Source organism: Schistocerca cancellata, chromosome 4, assembly GCF_023864275.1.
Source record: "Schistocerca cancellata isolate TAMUIC-IGC-003103 chromosome 4, iqSchCanc2.1, whole genome shotgun sequence".
NCBI lineage: Eukaryota > Metazoa > Arthropoda > Insecta > Orthoptera > Acrididae > Schistocerca > Schistocerca cancellata.
The window spans coordinates 18,650,767-18,656,103 of NC_064629.1; positions in this window are offsets into that span (position 1 = coordinate 18,650,767).

Below are 5,337 nucleotides of genomic sequence, written 5' to 3' on the forward strand. Positions count from 1 at the left end.
ACCCATGCCTGAGGGAGGACTCGAACCTCCGCCGGGACCAGCCGCACAGTCCATGACTGCAGCGCCCCTGACTGCTCGGCTAATCCCGCGCGGCCCTAATGGTCTGTTGTGAAGGAAGTGTCTGGTAAGCAGCTCAAGGTCGACGATATGAAGTCAGTTCATAGTAAAAATATTTCTGTTAATGGTGAATCAGCTATATGTTAAGTGTTTAACAATCTTTTCTTAGCATTGCTGATGAATTAAATAAAAATTTAGTTGCTACAGGGAATCATATAACTCTCTTGGCAAATGCCTTTCCGAGATTGATGTCTGAAATACTCCTCTGTGATACAGACGAGATGGAGTTATTGAGTCCATAATGAAATCACTGAACACTAAGGACTCTCATGGTTATGATAGAGTGCCTAGCAGAATATTAAAGTACTGTGCTGCACATGTTAACCCTGTACTTAACCGTATTTGTAATTTTTATTTTAGGAATGGTCAGTTTTCTAAGCGATTAAAGTACTCAGTAGTAAAGCGCTTTATAAAAAGGCAGAAAGGGATAATGTAGATAATTTTAGACCTATTTCAATGCCATTGGTGTTTTGTTTGCTAATGGCATTGAAAAGGCTGTGTATCATTTTATATCACACGATTTGCTATCGAAAGTACAGTTCGCCTTTAGAAGTCGTTTAACAACTGAAAATGCTATATTCTCTTTTCTCTGTGAGTTACTGGATGGGTTAAACAAAAGGTTTCGAACGCTTGGTATATTTTTTGATTTAACGAAGGCATTTGATTGTGTTGATCACAAAATACAGGGTGTCCCAAAAAGAATGACCCGATTTTAAGTATAATTATTTATTAGGAAGAAGTTCTTAACACCAACAAATTGCTTACTAAATTACTCAGAAAAGACAGAAGATTATAAAAATCCATCATAAATGTTCAATATGTCCTTCATTGGCTGCACGGACGACATCTAGCCGATAGACGAATTCATCCCAAACTGAGCGTAAGGTGTCTTCTGTCACTGAAGCTACAGCAGCTGATATTCAGGTATTTAGTTCGTCGATGTCACGATGTAAGGGGTGAACATAAATACATTGTTTAACGTATCCCCACAGGAAGAAATCACATGGTGTTAAGTTCGGGGACCTAGGAGGCCAAGTGTGTAACGCCTCGTCTCGCGGTCCTGTACGCCCTGTCAAACGTTGAGACACGTTGGCATTGAGGGAACTGCGCACGTTGTTGTGCCAGTGCGGTGGTGCTCCATCTTGCTGATAGATGAAATTGTCAGACTTGCGGGGGCTCCCCTCAAACGCTCGTCGGATTTGTTCGACTGTTTGTTCAGGAACGCTTGGCTGGCCAGGACTTTTGCCATTACAGAGGCACCCTGTTTCTTCAGACTGTTTATACCACCGTCGAATGTTCTTTGATGATGGTGGTTTTGCACGAAATCGAATATGAAACGCCCGCTGAACTGCGATCACTTATTTATTTATTTATCGTATGGCAATAGAGACACATAAGAAACAAACAGACAAATCACTACTATAACAAACGTTAATAATTGCAAACCAACATTACTAATATAACAAAGTTTACGGATTACAAACAAACATCAAGTCTATTAATATAATATATCGACTCTGGAGTTGCGAGCAAGAAGTCGTCGGGGCTCCCATTACAGGCTCTTCTGGAACACTCCTCAACAATGTGGCTGATGGTCTGACTTTCTCGGCAGTCACACTGAGGGGATGGTATTTTACCCCATTTATACAGGGAGTAAGCACATCTGCCATGACGAGTTCTAATCCTATTTAGAGTGGACCACGTTTTGCGTGGTAGGTCAAAACCAGGTGGCTTTTGTGTGATGCAAGGCATTTTATGATTTTGCCATGCGTTCAATTTTTCAGACCATGCGTTTGTGATACTGAAACCTTCTTGTACACAGTTCCTTGTTGTTCTTGTTGGCGGGTTCCTAGATCGAAGCCTATTAGTGTTTGTAGCCTCAATGTCTTGGTGGATTGGCAGGCTTCGTTTTCTCATGAAATGAGTAAGACTAAATTCAATAACACAAAACACCTTCTGTTGCGCAGACGCCATATTGCGCGAGACTGGCTGCATGCTCCAGGTCAGCGCGAGTAGCGACATCTAGCATATTTTTTCTGAAACTGTATGCCGATTACATCTAGCGCTGTTTCAGTTACCTAGTGACATTTGTCTTAATATTATTACAAGTTAAAATAGGTCATTCTTTTTGGGACACCCTGTATTGCTCCACAAGTGGGACCATTACGGAATACGGGGAGTAGCTCACAATTGGTTCACCTCTTACTTTAGCAACAGACAGCAAAACGAAATTATTCACAATGTTGAGAATGGCTGTGATGTGGGCTCTGTGTGGGATACGGTAAAGTGGGGGGGGGGGGGGGGGGTTGTGCCCCAGGGATCAGTGCTGGGGCGACTCTGGTTTCTTATTCATATAAATGATCCTCCAGTGTTACGGGTAACTTTAAAATATTTCTGTTTGCTGAAGACACTAGCTTGGCAGTAAAGGATGGTGTGCGCAACATTTGCTCTGCTTCAAATACTGCAGTTTATGACATAAGTTCATGGCTTGTAGAAAATAAATGAACGCTAAATCACAGCAAGACTCAGTTTTTACAGCTTCTAACACACAATTCAACAAAACCTGACACTTTAATTTCACAGACTGGGCATATGATTAGTGAAACTGAACAGTTCAAATTTCTAGGTGTTCAGATAGATAGTAAACTGTCGTGGAGAGCCCACGTTCAGCATCTTGTCCAGAGACTTAATGCTGCCATTTTTATTTTACTATTCGAACGGTATCTGAAGTAAGTGATCGTTCGACACGAAAATTAGTCTACTTTGCTTATTTTCATTCGCTTATGACGTATGGTATTATATTTTGGGGGAACTCTTCCTATTTTAAAGGAAATTTTGGCTCAGAAACGGGCGGTTCGGACCATAAGTAGTGTAAGTTCACGAACCTGTTGTCGACCCCTGTTCACTAGCCTGGGTATTTTGACATTGGCCTCTTAATATATACATTCCTTACTTTCATTTCTTGTTAAGAATAGTAGCTTATTCCCAAGAGTAAGCAGCTTTCACTCAGTTAATACTCGGCAGAAATCAAACTTGCATTTGGGTCGGACTTCCTTAACTCTTGTGCAGAAAGGTGTGCAGTATACTGCTGCATCCATTTTCAATAAGCTACCACTCGAATTCAAAAATCTTAGCAGCAAACCACGCGCTTTCAAATCGAAAGTGAAGAGTTTCCTCATGGGTTACTCCTTCTATTTTGTTGAGGAGTTCCTTGAAAATTTAGCTGATTCTTGTGTTATATTGTTCATTGCGTATACTTAAACGTATGGCTTGACTTTTTTGGGTTCATAAACATTTTATTTTATCTGTTATTACTCTAACGTTGTAATTTCGTATACTGGCAGGTTCCATGACCTAGGAAATTTGCTCCTCAATTTGATCGTACGGAACTAGACGTGTAAATAAATAAAATAAAGACCGACTGAGGTACTGAAGCAAGACTCACGAACAGTCCTCACAAGTGTACTTCCGCCAGTACTTCGTAAACGGTATTTTGAGTCTCGGTCAGACACTCGGTTTTACTCTGCCAGGGAGACTTTCCGCTGGAGAGTGAAAATTTGTTTCCAGTTTACTTACTTTTTTCCATTTGTTTCCCTTTTACACGTCCTGTCACATTAACTGTGGTGTCACCGCCAGACACCACACTTGCTAGGTGGTAGCCTTTAAATCGGCCGCGGTCCGTTAGTATACGTCGGACCCGCGTGTCGCCACTATCAGTGATTGCAGACCGAGCGCCGCCACACGGCAGGTCTAGAGACACTTCCTAGCACTCGCCCCAGTTGTACAGCCGACTTAGCTAGAGAGAGTTCACTGACAAATTACGCTCTCATTTTCCGAGACGATAGGTAGCATAGCCTTCAGCTACGTCATTTGCTACGACCTAGCAAGGCGCCTTTATCAATTGCTATTTATCTTGTGATGCATGTACCGTGAGATCGATGTTCACCAATTATGGATTAAAGTTAAGTATTCCAGCAGCAACGTACCTTATTGGCTATATTAATTACATTGTCCTGTTCCAGACCTCACGCCAGCCTGCGTGAGCTTAAACGCGTGCCTTTCGGCTACCGGTCATAGTGGCTTGGCTGTCTTGCCGAGTCACAACATTAACGTGGCCATCGCCTGTGTTTCATGGCGGCATGTTATAAACACTCGGAGATGGCACGTGGCAGTTTTAGCAGTGGAGCGTATTTGAAGTTTGTCGGGGGGACGCGGAAACAGTTCAGTCGTTGTCGTAAGCAGGAAACGGTGCGGTTTAGCTGAGCGTGATCATTGGCTTTCGTGCCAGGGGTGGAAGGATATCTGAAACGGCTAAGTTTCTACGCTGTTCGCGTGCCGCCGTGGTTAAAATATACCGAGCATGGCTGATTGGCGCTGTCCAAAAGCGGCGCCGAGGCAACTGCGGCGCACTACGGGACGTAGGTGGCAGGGAAGAACGACGGCTGCGGGCGAATAGACGTTAACTGACGACCCTGATCAACCGAGGGGCTACCAACGGTGTCTCCTCAAACAGCGTTCAGCGAACATTGCTGCGTACGGGTGCCCGGTTCACACACTCCTGGTGAGTGCTGTTCGTAGCCGACCGAGGTTGGAATTAACACGCCAGTGCGGCAACTGGACGTCCAGTGTATGGCGACAGGTAGCCTTTTCAGATGAATCACGTTTTATGCACCATCGGACAGATAGCCAAGGGAGTGTATGACGTGAAACGTCTGAAAACAAAGAGGACCAGACCTGAGGAGAAAGCGTTATGATCTGGCTAATTTTTTCGTGGAATTCTCATTAAGGAAGGCACAATGGATGAACACGAGGATGCATGTACCCTCGGGGACCGTGTCCGCCCCTACATGCAGTTTGTTTTTCCTCGGCCGGTGGCATCTACGAGCAGGAGAGTGCGAGTCAAACAGCTTGCAGTGTCTGCGCGTGGCTCGAGGAGTACCGTGATGACTTCACCGTACTCCCTTGGCCAACACACTCGCGTGATACAAACACAATCTACACTACTGGTCATTAAAATTGCTACACCACGAAGATGCCGTGCTACAGACGCGAAATTTAACCGACAGGATGAAGATGCTGTGATATACAAATGATTAGCTTTTCAGAGCATTCACACAAGGTTGGCGCCGGTGGCGACATCTACAACGTGCTGATATGAGGAAAGTTTCCAACCGATTTCTCATACACAAACAGCAGTTGATAGGCGTTGCCTGGTGAAAC